The 16,691-nt window shown below is 34.4% G+C and overlaps 1 protein-coding gene and 1 pseudogene across 1 annotated transcript in view; one reads left to right on the top strand and one right to left on the bottom strand.

The window, feature by feature from the left end:
- Positions 1–16,691, bottom strand: part of ST8SIA4 (ST8 alpha-N-acetyl-neuraminide alpha-2,8-sialyltransferase 4) — a 98,605-nt gene that overhangs the window by 61,790 nt on the left and 20,124 nt on the right.
- LOC123390448 lies at positions 11,555–11,706 on the top strand (annotated as a pseudogene).

Genomic DNA, 16,691 nt, shown 5'->3' with positions numbered 1-16,691 from the left:
TCTGTCATTCTTCCTCTTGGAGCCTACCTCATTTTGAGTAGTACGAATACGTAGAAGTCATTACCTTTTTTCAGGAAAGAATAAAAAAATAAAAGGAATAAAGGGAACAATAGGAGAAGTAAAGAGAAAGGACAGACATTGGAAGGACAATGACTAAAAACTATATTTTTCTCAAGTAAGAAAAACTCTCCCAGCCTCTGGTGGTCAATGATGGTTGTCTGTACTAAACAATACATTGGAAGGGGTTTTGACTGCTGTTCTCTATCTGGGGCTTGATAATACACTTATAAAAGTTCATAAACTTACTGAGCATTGTTAAAAAACCTGTCATTATACTACACAGATTTTAAAGGAATTTAAATATAATTTACTAATGTCAGCCTTTATCATAATGAAGAATTTGCATATGATTGCTTTTTCATAAAAATAAATATGGAATATAGATAGGGTAGCGAGACTAATATTTACTTCAATTATTGTAAATGTTTCTTGAAATTGCACATAGAATGAATACTAAGCAACCCATCTAAAAATAACATTTTTAAATATTTAAAAATAATTAAAATATTTAAAAATATTTTAAAATATTAAATATTTTTAAATATTTTAATTATTTTTAAATATATTTAATTTAAATGATTATTTTTAAATAATCATTTTTAATTATCTGAAGAGGGTGTACAGAGAAAATTATGGCAGTTGTTGAGAAATTCCCTATTCATTGTCTTGAGTGAAAAACAAAACAACAAAAAACAAAACAGAACAAAACACACCATGACTGGTATATCTAAGACTAGGGGTTTGCAAACCAAGTAAGAATTCTTAAGAGTATATATGCTCATAGAGCACCTGGGTGGCTCAGTGGGTTAGAGCCTCTGCCTTTGGCTCAGGTCATGATCCCAGAGTCCTGGGATCAAGCCCTGCATCAGGCTCTCTGCTCAGCAGGGAGCCTGCTTCCCTTCCTCTCTCTGCTTGCCTCTCTGCCTACTTGTGATCTCTGTCAAATAAATAAATAAAATCTTTAAAAAGAAAAATAAAGAGAACTCTTGTCATAATCAGGGGAACTGGGCCACTCTACTATTGTTTTACAGAGGAAAGAACTGATTCAGCATGAAATTATGTCCTTAAAAACATGTTGTGCATTAAAAAGAAACAAACAGGATTCATGAAATATTATGGCTGATATTTTCACCATTCACACCTGAAAACCATGGCAGAAAAACCATTAACTTTTTCTCTTTGCACTTCATGGTGTTAATAAACAATATACATTATGGTCATTTCAGTAGCTTGGTAAATACATCTGAGTTTTTGAACTTTTAGTGATTACACTATCAAATTTGTCACAGCAACAGAGCTTTGACATTTAATTTTCTCATTTAAGAAAATAAAAAAATATTTTGATTTGTCATTATAAATTATGAATGTATTTTTTCCTTTCATTTTTTGTAAGTATAACCAAAGGTTGAAAATGATTTCTAATTAGTACATATGATTTATTCAACACTTGGTCCTGGAAAGACAGTTGGTATAATGCTCAGAGGATTTAGGCATTCTGGTACCAATCAAGTATACAGAAGTATTGTCAAATTATGAGTGAATAAAAATGAATGTTTTATTTCCTGATATAACAGAATAGGACAAGGCACCTTCACATTCATTAAATCATATTTATTCTAAGTAGAACTTTCTCATACTTTATTTATTTTAATTATTTTTTAAAAGATTCTATTTATTTGTTTGACAGAGAGAGACACAGAGAGAGAGGGAACACAGGCAGGGAATGTGAGAAGCAGCAGGCTTCCCTCGGAGAAGGGAGCCTGATGCGGGGCTCCATCCCAAGACCCTGGGATCATGACCTGAGCCAAAGGCAGACACTTACTGAAGGAGCCACCCAGGCGCCCCTCACACTCTATTTTAGTAGAAAGTCACATTCTGACTTGGCTGAAAGACCTTCATCTCCATAATTGTTTTATCCTCCACATCTGATTCAAAAAGTTCCTTTCAGAAGATCTCTCCTGAATATATTTTTTTCTATTCCCATTGATATTTTCTCAACTTAGCTTATGTACAACTATGTCTCTTTCAACTATTGTTGCAACAATTTGTTAATTATTTTCAAACTACTAGAAAGACCCACAGGTGGATCATGAATTGTATTTAGGGTCACTGATCAGCAATTTTTAAAGAATGCGAAAGAACAGAATGGATTATAATTGAAAACAACAGTGTTTCCGACACATAATTTTATGAAGATTTGTTGAAGTGTGTGTGTGTGTGTGTGTGTGTGTGTGTGTGTGGTATAATAGTAATAGCAATGGAAGCCGTAGTAGGAGTATAACATGATGTAAGCTCTATTTCTTACTATGCATCTTTATTAAATAGAATTGAAAAACACTGCTTTAACCAGTTCTTTAACACAGACTCCATATTATTCTGCTTCAAAGATGTTATCATCTTGTTAAAATGCACATTTTTAAAATTTAAAAAAAAATTGTTAAATTGTTTAATGTAAATTCAATTAGCTAACACATAGTACATCATTAGTTTTTTTTTTTAATTTCTTTTCAGCATAACAGAATTCATTGTTTATGCACCACACCCAGTGCTCCATGCAATATAAAATGCACATTTGATCACACTGTCATACTAATCAAAAAATCTTTAGTGATATCAGTCCAGGGCTTTCATAACTTGTCCCTACCCTTACTTTTCATAATTTTCTTTCCGCAAGCCCACTGCCTATATTAGATCTGAGTGGCTACAGACCACTCCATGTAGTCTATGTCTTGTCTATGTCTTTTATTTATGATCATGTCTCTGCCTGAAATGACCTCCCTCTCCAAGACCACTGCATTGTTCTAAAGTATTTACTCGTATCTTTTTTCTACCAGACAGGAAAAGCTATCATCATATTTAGGTGCTTGATTGGGTTCACACCTTTAATGAAATTAGTAGAGCCACCATAATAATAATGAGAGTTACTCTTTGTATTCTGTGTATGTGACCTGGTTACCTGTGTATGGGGTATTTGATCTCTCAGTCTTTTAAGAACACTGCTGATGCTCTAAACTAGAACCTGAACACACACAGTGCTAAGTCAGAGGTTAACCCAACTCTGGAAAATGGGCAATTTTGCTTGACTATTTCACCATTTAATGACTCTTCTTTTGGTGTGATGATACACACCAAAGAATCTAGACTGGGCCCTCAGGCTGTCAGTTTGTGAACTCCGCACCAAATCTCCTGATACCGTACAACCACTTCAATCTTTATTTTTAACATGTTAGTTGTGTTACACATGTTAAAGATGTCTCAGTAGAAATATGATATAGTGTATGTTCTACAGTTGAGCTAAGGAAAACAAAAGGTGCGGTACTAATAAGTATGTGTTAAGCTGAAAACTGGGTTTCAACTGTAACTGTTAAAATATTAACTGTTAGAAATCATGCTAGTTAAAACAGACCAATATTGAAATAAAAATCAGCATTTTAAGTTGGAATTATTTAACCTGAAACAAGAAAGGTGATCTGTTCCACTGATGTACCTATTTTAGGTAACTGATGTTTCCTGTAAGCAAAGCCATTGTCGTTCAAAACAAGTTAGGAAGACTGGAGAAGTTCTAAAGTCATAGTGTTTTTTTTCATTCTGATTTTTTAAAACAACTCTAAGTCAGAATTTACTCAGAAGAGTTAGCACATGGGGATTAGTGGAAACAAGAAACTACAGTGTTTATTGTTCTTCCAATTGTTAGGATTCCTCCTCCTTTATTAATACATAACAACTTTCAGTTTGTGGTTTGTAAAAATGAAACTCCCAGTTCTCCCTTAACCAAATAGTGTTCTGCTTTTTAACGTAAAATACTGAGGCAAGCTTAAAAGTCTATTATGCATTAAAATTGCCCAAGACTTAGAAATATCTTCATCAGATAACTAAAGACTAGATCAGAAATATCATAAACAGAAAAGGTTCCAAATTAAGCATACCAATATTAATAGTTCTCTTCCAAGTTACATATAGAAAGTCACACCTGGGGAATTTGAAAAATTGAAGTGAGGACCAAGATATGCATATAGTCATGTTAAAAAGCTAAGGATTATTATTAATGATCCTGATCATTGAAACTAAAAGGCACAAAAAGCACATTGATACAATACTTTGATAAGACGATGTGCAAAAAGAATAATGACAAGAATATCCATAAATATACAACATTCTTGGAAAGGGAATTATTGTTCCTGTTCCACATAGAACTATCTTAAAACTCAGTTCCATTCATTTTTATAATTAATTCCTTCTGTCTCACTGGCAGCAACACTTTGTTCTTAGCTCTATGTTTACAGTAACAGTGCTACTTTCTTACCCCTCTATCTCCTCCACCAGACTGCAAACTCCTAATAGAACAGACCATGTAATGTATCTTTATTTCCCCTAATATCTACGGCAGTCCCTCAGGATTTGGCGTCTACTGACTGCTTGACAACTGTTTGTGGAATAAAATAATATTTGTTGAAATAATGTGACAAATTAATGGAACTACTGTTTATATTTTTAAACTTCAAATAACTGTTTTTATTTTTTTAAATCATCATATTTAAGAGCCACCCATTTATGCCAAAGATGACACTAGAACTCAAAAAATAATTATGGGACTCTAAGTTTGAACTTCGTTCCTGAACAAGTGATGAGTCACAGTAAAAAAAAATCATTCTCGGGGCGCCTGGGTGGCTCAGTGGGTTGGGCCGCTGCCTTCGGCTCAGGTCATGATCTCAGGGTCCTGGGATCGAGTCCCGCATCGGGCTCTCTGCTCGGCAGGGAGCCTGCTTCCCCCTCTCTCTCTGCCTGCCTCTCTGCCTACTTGTGATCTCTCTCTGTCAAATAAATAAATAAAATCTTTAAAAAAAAAAAATCATTCTCAGGTTTTTATTAGATCACCGTGCTTTTGACATGTTGTTCAATCTGATAATCTATTTAATTCATTAAATATAAGAGCTATCAGTTATTGCCTTTTGTCATATATCATTTATATATGTTATTCAAATTTTACAGAACATTCATATAATAATGCTATATGTAATCATGTTTTACAAAAGAGGAGGAAAAACCTTCAGTTTACACATCTTCAAGCTGGGATTTAAACCCAACCTTGAATCTAACATACTGCAAATACAAAAGAACGTCACACTTGTGGTGAGCATAGCATAATGTATAAACTTGTTGAATCACTATGCTGAACACTTGAAATTAATGTAATGTTATGTGTCAACTGTACTTCAATAAATAAATAAATAAACAGGAAGGTACAAATAAAACTGAGGTAAATGAAACAAAACAACATGAATCCAAAATTTATAGCACAATATCAAAGTTTCAAATGATTCTGATTATCCAAAACATATATTCTCTCTTTTACACACACATGTACACACACATACTATGCTTGTCATTAATGAGAAAACACTCAAAACTACAGACTACAAAACTCTGTAAGTTGAGGTTTTATGTATTGTTTAAAAAATACACACACACACACACACACACACACACACACACTTCATGCTCAAAATCACTCGGGTAGTCTTACAGCTGGAACATGAGTTCAACTCTTCAAACTCCCAGTATATTACCTTTCCCATCTATACTCCAGATTTTTAACATTTTTTTAAATTTTTAAAAATTTTTTGAAAGTAAAACTGGTTTTGTTCCCAATTTAAAAACAGTTCTTATGTCCACTGCGTGGGGAAATGGATACACACACACACACACACACACACACACACAATCACTACCAAAAACAGAAATTAAGCTAATACAAACATGAAACACTTTTAAGTCTCCCTCTAAAAGGTAATCACTGTTAACATTTAGTACTATACTGACTGCTAATATTCTAAAAATATATATATAAAAAAATATTTCCAGTAATGGCATAAGTCAATATACCGAAAAGATTTTGTGGTTCCAAGAACTCTGGTGGATGCCAGTAAAGTAGATTTGGGAAGTGGAAGGTCTTAATCTCTTAGAAAAACGTCAGGGTCCTTTCCCCAAAACTATACTAAATGATGTCGATGTAAAACAGCTTCTCTCTCCCTTTTGATAATACTCATATTTACTGGTTCTTCTTTATTTATTCTTTATGTACCATGACTTCCCAAGGCCCTGACATCATCACATTTACAAAAATCCATATGAATCATTAAAACTTGGTTTTGTTTTTCTTTTGCTAAGAAGTGATACTCTTCTCCTGATTTTGAGGCTTAACATTTGCTTGCAATCATCAGGAGGAAAGGAAACACTCCTGGACCAAAGGAAACAAAAGCCAGACTACAGGATGCAGTATTAAGTAGAAAATGTTATTTCTACAAAATGAACTGATGAGAAGGAAATTTATTCACAAAATATGGCAACAGAAGGAAAAAAAATTGAAACAACTCTGCAAGTTGACAGGACCTATTCCAAAGGTGTCTACTGAATCATAAGAAAATAGAGTCATAGAGTTTCAGAGCCAGAAAGAAATTTATGAGACCATATAGTTCAACTGCCTCATTTGGCATATTGGGAACCTGAAACCCAAAGTGATTTATATTACTTGTTCAAAGTCACACAGCTATATTTAGAGCCAATGTCCTCAGGAGGATCCAGGATTCTGAACTCTCAAATGAATATTATTTTAATTATACTTCATGGGAGAAAACGTAACTGCTTAGCAACAATGACCATTTAACGGCAAATATTTACATCTTCTGTGACCTAGGTCACAGATATAATTTCATACCGTGAATATACTACAAATACATTAATCTTAAACCATCAGAAGGAAGAGAAATTTACATTTATTGAATAAATAATTTGTACTTGGGTTTATATTAGTCAGTTTCACACATCTCATTTTATTTCTATACCCACAAAAAATAGAAGGTGAGGACTATTTTCTTCATATGAAATGTGAAGAAACCATGTCTTGGAGAAGTAAATAAATCAGTTAAAGTTGAATATATATATATTAAATGGAAAAGCTGGAACTTGAAATCAGATCCACCTGATTTAAAGATTTATCTCACTTGATTAAAGTGTTAATTCCCTTGAAACAAAAGATCTCAGTCTCCCCCTCACTTATCTGGACTTAGAATATTCTGGCATACTTTTGGCACACAGTGAATAGACTTTTTTTTTTTAAGATTTTATTTATTTGAGAGAGAGGGAGAGAGTCGGGGCAGGGGCAGCAGGAGAGGGAGAGAGAACTCAAGCAGACTGTGTGCTGAGCAACGCGGGGCTCAATTCCAGGACCCAAGATCATGACTTGAGCCAAAGTGAAGGGTTGAACGCTTAGGAATGCCTGGGTGGCTCAGTGGGTTAAAGCCTCCGCCTTCGGTTCAGGTCATGATCTCAGGGTCCTGGGATAGAGCCCTGCATCAGGCTGTCTGCTCAGCAGGGAGCCTGCTTCCTCCTCTCTCTCTGCCTGCCTCTCTGCCTACTGTGATCTCTGTCTGTCAAATAAATAAATAAAATCTTAAAAAAAAAAAAAAGAGTTGAATGCTTAACTGACTGAGCCACCTGGGTCCCCCAACAAGCAAATATTAAAAGAAAAGAATTTTCCACAAGATGGTCCGTAGGTCACAACTGGAGAAACTGTTAAACACTATAAAGTCAGTGTTTATTTTTTATTTCTTGTTTTTTTTGTCCACTTTTATTAAGATATAGTTGACACATAATATTGTGTAGGTTGAATGTATACAACATGATGATTTGGTGTATGTATATATTGCGAAATACCTGCCAGAACAAGGATTATTAACATATGCATCACCTCATACAGTTACTATTGTGTGTGTGTGTGGTTTTATATGTTTGATCTGTTTTTTAACCTACTTTGAAGAATGGCTAATGCCATTGTGGGATATCAGACATTATAATGGCATTCCTATTCTTTTCTTTTTTCAAGATTATTTATTTGACAGGGAGATAGAGAGAGAGCACAAATAGGCAGAGAGGCAGGTAGAGGGAGAGGGAGAAGCATACTCTTCGCCCAGCAGGGAGCCCAATGCGGGGTTCGATCCCAGGACCCTGGGATCATGAGCTGAGCTGAAGGCAGCTGCCTTATTAACTGAGTCATCCCAGCACCCCTATAATGGCATTCCTATTCTGCTTTACAAGCTAGGTCATCAAAATTTGAAATGTACCCTAATAAAGACAATCTCTCACTGGTCTTATTTCAGAGTAAATATACAACTAAAAACCTCTTGATCTAGTACAGCACAAACTATTATTTCTAATTGAAAAATATGTGTTTCCAATCTTTATTTAAAAATAAAATATTAAACTTTGAGAAGGAGTGGAAAAAGTTCTACTGTTGCTTTCTTTCCCAACTTACTATGTATACTCAGGAAAGTCATTCAAGCTCTCTGTTCTTTGAACAAATAGAGTTTGTTAACCTAAGCTTAACTAATTCAAAGGACCAATGAGGAGAACCAGTTAGGTTTCTTTAAGATTTATTTTTCTGGTATCCAAAAAATGTCACGTTTTAAAATGGAGCACATTCGTGTTTACTACCATTTGCCTTTTCCAGCTATTACGCAATTCATATTATTCCTTTATTTTCTCCATTTGCCTTCTACTCTACCCCTACACTGTCTCTATCTTACTCTGCCCCCTCATTATCTCCACCTTTAAAGAGGGCTTCCAGTCGTACCATTTTTATTCCCTTCTTAATTTACCTTTCACCTAGAAATCTTCCTGAAATTTAAGTTAGGTCATGTCATTCCTCTACAGAGTCGCTTTACAGACCAGACTGTGGGCAAAATGAGCCCAATTTCCTTAGCAAGGCACCATGCACCCTGTGTTACCTGTCTCCCAGTCTCGTACTCCAGCCTCACCTGGTTCCATTGGCCCACACAGCCTTCTATTCCAGAATGCTGAAACCACCTGCAGACTGGAAAAGCTACTTTCTTCTACGCTCTGGCCCCTTTGTGTGTAATGGATACAGTTTGGATTTGGTCTCACTAACTTTTCCCTCCATTCTATATTTACTTTCTCAGTCAACTCAAGTGCTGCTTCTCTCAGGAAATCATCTTGAATGCAGTTTATGTCTCCTCTCCACCTCATTACTAGTCTTACTTCTCTGTACAACTCTAATAAAGCAATTTGCAATGTTATTATTAGTCATTACTTTATCTCCTTCACTAGACCATGATCATTTCAAACTTAGAGACTTGCTTTTCATTTTTGCAGCTCCCATTCCTCATAAGTAGATGGATAAAAGACTGAAGGAGTTAGTTAATAAATTATAAGAAAGATCAAAGTTATGCTATTTATCACTGAAATAATAGGTACTGAAAACTTTCTATTTAATTTTGGGGTAGATACTTTGCCTGTATATCTATTTACAGATGACTTTGTTGAAAAATAGCAAATACTTTAAACCCAAAACTGAAGCCTTATTTAGAAAAAGATCTGTGGGAGGACTGATCACCTGACCATTTGGTAATGCTCAACTGATGTCAGGAAATGATAATTCCCACAACATTATACATTAATATGAGTTATAGCATCTAAGCTTAGTTTATCATCTTACTCTGTCCTATGAGATGGATTTCATCACATTTTGCCTCATCTAGTATCTTCCTTATTGAGTGCTCTTCCTGTTTTTTTCCTTTTATTTATATATTATCATGGTCCTTTAAAACCCCAACAAGAATAAACAAGCCAACAAACTCAAAGGGCCTTGCTTGGACTATAGGATACATTGTAAATCCTTAACAGGGCGTAATGATTCTTCATCATGTAATTTTCAACATACCTTGACATTTCCCCTTCCATACTGTTTCTCATTATGAACCTCAGAGTAGACTGATCCCAAACTCTATCTATCCCAAGACCAGGGAAATTATTTACCTTTATGCTTACTGGTCTCTTTGCCTTAGATCCCTCTTTTCCACTTGTTGAATGACAAATCATCCAGATGTACAATTATTTACTTATTTTTATTTGTCATGCTTATAAAATGCTTTGAAACATAAGCAACTGTTCATGTTTGGATAGATTCCTAGAACTGGAGTTAGTGAATAAAGAAATACACTACTTGTAAGGTTGGTAGACATTATCAACCTGATTTTTGGAATAGTTACATCAATTTACACAACTGAAAGCATTTCACGGGAATGCCAATATCAACACAAGTTTGCACTTAATATTAAGAGTTTTAATTTAAAATCCTTGCTAGATTTGCTAGATTAGAAATTGTAATTTTTTAAAATAATGAATTTTTAGAGAATGAGATAAGCATTTTAAGACAATGTTCTAAAATTTAAAATAGTTAACACTTATTTCCATTAAAAAAAAATCTCTTCTAGATAAAATCTTCTCATCTGGTGGCACCTGGGTGGCTCAGTGGATTAAGCCTCTGTCTTCAACTCAGGTCATGATCTCAGGGTCCTGGGATCGAGTCCCACATCGGGCTCCCTGCTCAGCAGGGAGCCTGCTTCCTCCTCTCTCTCTCTCTCTGCCTGCCTCTCTGCCTACTTGTGATCTCTCTCTCTGTCATATAAATAAATAAAATCTTAAAAAAAAAAATCTTCTCATCCAAGGAATTATATGACTGGGGGAAAAAAGTTAGAGCTTTACTTCAGATCACAATCCATAATGAAGTCCATATTTGGCTTTAAGTTAAATTTTAAAAATAATAAGAAATTATAAATAATTATAATAAAATGGGAATTCTGATTTTTCCTTAGAAAAAAGATTTTATGATTAATATCAATGGAAATCACAAAGGTAGTTTTATATAAGCTATAAAATTTCATAAATTCAAAATATGAATAAATATTAAGTAAAAACATGGAAGAAATTAAATGGAGTGAATATCGCATATGCAATGGAACTATCCCTAAAGTAGTAAATGGGTATTTTAATCAAAACAAACTTTTAAAAATCTTTCTAATGCCTTGGATCTGGCTCACTACTAGAAACTTCACTGTTTATAGTTAACATTTGAGTTAAGGACAAATGTTCTCTGGGATAGTGAAGAGGAAACGATCAAGGTCATTTTTATGAACACACTGAAAAGCAGAAATATTTTTTTCTTTCCCAGAAAGAGTCTATTTTGCTATACGAATTAGCATTCATAGGTCAAGAGGATGATTTAAAGTTTGCCCTAAATTACCCACTGGTGGAGAATCAAGAATTGATTGAGTCATAAAATGCACTGTATCAGTCAAGTCAATTCCTCCATCTTTTTCTTTTTTAAAACATATTATCCCTTCTTTTAGGAAGCTAGATAATCATAAAATAATAAACATTTTTATCTTATTGCTTTAGTTTCCTGAAGAAATGTATGTCTTTACTACAGTTGTTCCTAATAATACAAACTCAGATTTTACAGACACTCCTATCTGAGAAGAATTCCTGTCTCTTTGCATTCTATATTTTCTTTATGTTATTCAGTGTCAACTCTATACATATTTGATAAATTTGGAGAAAGTATACTTCTTGTTCATATCAGACAGTGAGAATTTATTTTTCTAGTCAATGGCCATGGCTATTAGGAAATGTAGTGACAATCGCTTCTCGGCCTTTTGGCTAAGATCAAGTGTAGGAAATGTAGTGACAAATTTAATTTTCAACTATGACACTTAAACAATATGTGTATTAGTAACATATTAAGCTTTATAGTTTATGCATTTCTTTACTATATTTTCCAACTAACACTTAGAAAAACATTTTTAAATAATAGGCCTATATTATCATCATCACTGGACAGTGGAAAAATGATGTTTAGGTATTTATCCAATATTATGCTTCTATTAACTACCAGGAACCCAGCTCTTTGACTCTCAGTATTTAGGGCATTTCACCATACTGCTCTTCATATTTTTGTATTTTCTTTTTAGTTGTAAGGGTTTAAATGACCTTTACTTATATATGACTCCTCTTACATATTACTTTTGAAATTCAGTATATAATAATACATGCACACAAATCACATTTTTCTTAAGTCCTACATTAATTTGTTCACTCTGTAAATAAATAGCATAGACCTCAACATATCAATTTTGGTGCTAGATCCTGAAGACACAGGTTAAATAAACATACTGGGACTTCCAGCTTGCCTAGAGCTTAGTGTCCACATATACAGAGATGTCCAATACATCTCCAAACTTAATACATGTAAAAATCACATGAGCACTGTGATCATTCCAATTTTAGTATATGTGCTGCCGAAGCGAGCACCTGAGCACTGTGATGAAATGCACATTCTGATTCAGCAGGTCTGGTACAAGTTCTAAGATTCTCTATTTTTAACAAGCTTCCAGGTGATACCAACACTGGCAGTTCAGAATTACAATTTGAGTAGCCAGATTTACTTATATAAACATATATACAAACATAGGTAGGTAGATAATTTTAATTGATCTCTCATTGCTAGTTTTGTATTTTTAGAAAAAATATATGAACCAAAAAGGAAATTAGGAGGGAGCTGGTCAACCATGGCAGGAACTAAGGATGATGACCAAGAAAGGAGAAACCAAGCAAACAGAAGATGGTGATGTAGGCGAGAGGGAAGATGGGGACAGGATAGCACAGAGAAAAAGGAGGTAGGGGCGCCTGGGTGGCTCAGTGGGTTAAGCCTCTGCCTTCAGCCCAGGTCATGATCCCAGAGTCCTGGGATCGAGCCCCGCATCAGGTTCTCTGCTCAGCAAGGAGCCTGCCTCCCCCTCCCTCTCTGCCTGCCTCTCTGCCTACTCTGTCTGTCAAATAAATAAATTAAAAAAAAAAAAAAAGAAAGAAAAAGAAAAAGGAGGTATAAAGAAAAGAATAAATGAACAAAATTAAATTTGGAATTCCAACTAGCCCAAACAGAAAATGTGTTTTATAGTTCTTAGTTAACCATTTCTTTATCACTTAAGTCATACTTGTGATTCCTAGTACCTCTCTTTAAGCACAGTGAGGAGCCCCAGATGATGGTTAAAAAATAACAGTTACCAGTTGCAACTGTTAATGAATTCCTTCCTCAGAAGATTCCACATAATGTCAAAGGTAGTACAGAGGCGGACCAAGTTTACTTTTATCAAAGTGGACATAGCCTCTCTTCTATGAAAAACAAGTAAAGATGGGTTGCCTGACATTTCCTACAATCACCAGATAACCCAGAAAAAGGAAAAAGGAAAGTACGCACAATCATTTCCCCACACCAAAGTGGGGTTGAGAAGATTACGGAAGATAGAATGAGGGTTTGTTCTCCATCATCTCTCATTATCAATATTAAGAAATACCTGAATATTTTTGTCATTAAAAAAATCACTATTGCTAAACTTATAAAATTCTTGAGCATAGACCACACAAATATTAGAATGTATTATAACATAAATTCACATGGGAGTAAATTATCTGAAAAAAAAATTGAAAAATAACTTCAGGAAAATTTAAAAGCACTTTAAATATTGTTTTCCAAAGTTCAAAACAATTTTCACGGCTTGGTGTTAAGATATACACTGTTATAATAATTTTACAACTATACAAAGTTTAAAAAAAGATTTAAAGGATACTTTTAAACAAATTGTTTTTGTTTAAAAGTAGCTTTCTAGGGCGCCTGGGTGGCTCAGTGGTTAAGCCGCTGCCTTCGGCTCAGGTCATGATCTCAGGGTCCTGGGATCGAGTCCCGCATCGGGCTCTCTGCTCAGCGGGGAGCCTGCTTCCTCCTCTCTCTCTCTGCCTGCCTCTCTGCCTACTTGTGATTTCTCTCTGTCAAATAAATAAATAAAATCTTAAAAAAAAAAAAAAAAAAAAAAAAAAAAAAAAAAAAAGTAGCTTTCTAAACCTATTTTCCTTTGTCTATGATGATATGGAAATGATATATATTGTCTTCTAAACTCTAAATTCTTGAAATTCTACAGCATACTTTTAGGTATGTCCATGTGGAATAAACAGGACAGATATTTTGTAGAGCAATTCTATCACTTGTGGACTCTGTGAGTAGGGGAATTGTGGATGACGTTTAGATGAAGAGATGTAGTTTACACAATAATCTCAGTTTCTAAATTAGTGAAGTAAAGCACAGAAAGAAGTCCAACTTCAATGAATAACATTACTGTGAACTCTGCTTGGACTTGAACTCTATACTGGGTAAGGCTTTTCCTATGTAGCACTGATTTTCTCTCTCCAACAGTGAGCATATGTCAAGCCTCCCAAATACAAAATATATACATTCATATCAATAGGATAATTTCTCTAATGCTTACCAATTTTTAATGTAGTGATGAAGAGTCTAGTGATATTCTTCTTGTTCATGGGATATTAAAAAGAGCGACTGGAATGAAATCTGGCTCAGAGAAAGTGCTATTCAAACTATTCCACAGATTGTTTGTCAAGTGTAAAAGTAGGCCCGGATATCCTACAGTGCAACTATAGAAGAAGTCACAGGCTCTTTAGAGTGACTGGAATATTGTTCTGTATCTTGTAAGGTGATTGAGTCTATATATGGCTTAGCTAATTCTGTAAAGTATGTAATGTAGCTGTTCAGTATGTTCTGGTTAGCGTATGTCAGGCTGTCAAGACAGTTCATGGCACTATACTAATATCTTGTAATGCCCTACAGTATCTTCTTAGAATGTACTGTGTGTGACATCCGAAGATTTGTTACCTATCTAGAGTTCTTCTGGAATATTTCAAAGACTTCATGTAAAATTCTGAGTTTGAACAGTCTCATTCAGTACAGGAAGTATACCTCATACTCTCTTTCAAATATTTTCTATCATTCTGCATAATTTGAAGTACCAATGCTGGCCAATGAAATATTTTAGATTTTACCATGTGTCTTTAGAGACTTCTCATTTCAGTAATTATTCAGAGACAGGCCTCCTGCAAGAAGGAATGTAATGTGAAGATAATCATTCTGTAATTGAATTCCACTCATGACTGGCCCATGGTTGGCACTCATAAAGTTGTGGGTTTTTTTTTTTTTCTTTTAAGATTTTATTTATTTATCTGACAGAGGGAGACACAGCAAGAGAGGGAACACAAGCAGGGGCAGTGGGAGAGGGAGAAGCAGGCTTCCCGCCAAGCAGGGAGCCCGATGGCAGGGCTCAATCACAGCACTCCGTGATCAGTACCTGAGCCAAAGGCAAATGCCTAATGACTGAGCTACCCAGGCGCCCCTGGCACCCATCAAGTTTTGTTGCATGAATGAAATAATGTAGTAAGTTACTAGTCCTTTGGAGAAAATAATTTAATGTAATGACAGAAAGAATAATACCAAACAGATGTATTTCAATGGGTAGAACTGTAGTTAATGTGGCACTTGGATGGGAGAAGAATTTGAGAGAATCATTTGTGAAGGCCTCTCAATGTCCTGGTTCTAGAAATACCAGTACAAAGGAATGTTTCACAATTTTAAAATCACATATATTTTTCCTTCTTTGGTCTATACACAAAATTAAAATAATGTTAGAAGTGTAACAGTAGCCAACTGAGTGTTTGGAATGTCTTCTTTTTATTAATTAATAAAATAAAGCTATCATTAGGCCTAAAATTGTACTTCTCTTTTCTTAAAAATGCCCTAGATACAGATTTTATTTGAAGAGAAGAAGAGCTTATCCCAGACAGGAAAAGAGAATATTGGAGATAAAATTATACATCCCACAGAACATTCTTTCTGTATAGATCCCAGCCTGTGCCAACTCCACGGATACAGAAGCACATAAAAGAAAGTCATAGTCTCCTCTGGTTTCAGGTGGCAGATTCAGAGAATTCAAAATGCCTATATCCAGAGAAGTAGGTCTAATGAATAATATTAAAATAATATTTCCCTTCCTGCCATCTGTGACAACATGGATTGAGATTGAGGATACTCTGCTGAGTGAAGTCAGAGAAACACATTGTATATGGCTTAATGTGGACTCTGTTACTTAAGAACATTTCACTGTTATTAAAAAAATAATATATATATATATAATGCATACACACATATATAATACACACACACATATATATTTAAAATGCAAACATACACATAGATTTTACAAATAAATTCAGTATTTTATCAGTTATTAGAGAATCTAAACTAGGCTTTAACTTATTTTTCTATCTTTCTCTTACTTAAAATATCATATTGACCAGAGCTTTTATTTTGTATAATGTCCCACTGAAGCCAACATTTAATTTAATTGATTAATTCATGATACAAACTGCCACTAAAGGAATCTATTTTTTAGGAGAGAAAAATGCATGGTGTGTGTGTGTGTGTGTGTGTGTGTGTGTATGTATTTATGAATAGCTACCATTATATGTGCAAACACACAAATAGGCACTTTTCACAGAATAATTTTGAAATACTTATGTGGGGTCTTAAAAATAGCATTCTCCAAAATCATATTCACAGGACAATATGCCACGTATATATGCCATGCGCTCTTCCCACAGTACTACAACTGCTTGGAAGAATAGGTAACTGTTGGCATATAATAATGCACTGTACATCATTATACAAAAAAAAAAAAAACCAGCATTTTAGTTCTATAAAGTCTATTTATATTATATTTTATTTCTATAAAGTCCTTTTGAAAAAACTAAAGATGAGGCTTAATTAATGTGAAATGAAGATTTTCTCTACAAGTAATGCTTTAGTTTATTAAGTTAGAGGTCAGGTTGAATGTAATACCTAGATGAACCTGATCCATGAGGGGTCACTAGACTAATCG

Source organism: Mustela putorius, unplaced genomic scaffold (assembly GCF_011764305.1).
Source record: "Mustela putorius furo isolate JIRA1106 unplaced genomic scaffold, ASM1176430v1.1 tig00537350_pilon_pilon_pilon, whole genome shotgun sequence".
Taxonomy (NCBI): domain Eukaryota; kingdom Metazoa; phylum Chordata; class Mammalia; order Carnivora; family Mustelidae; genus Mustela; species Mustela putorius.
This window is presented reverse-complemented; position numbering and strand designations above follow the sequence as displayed.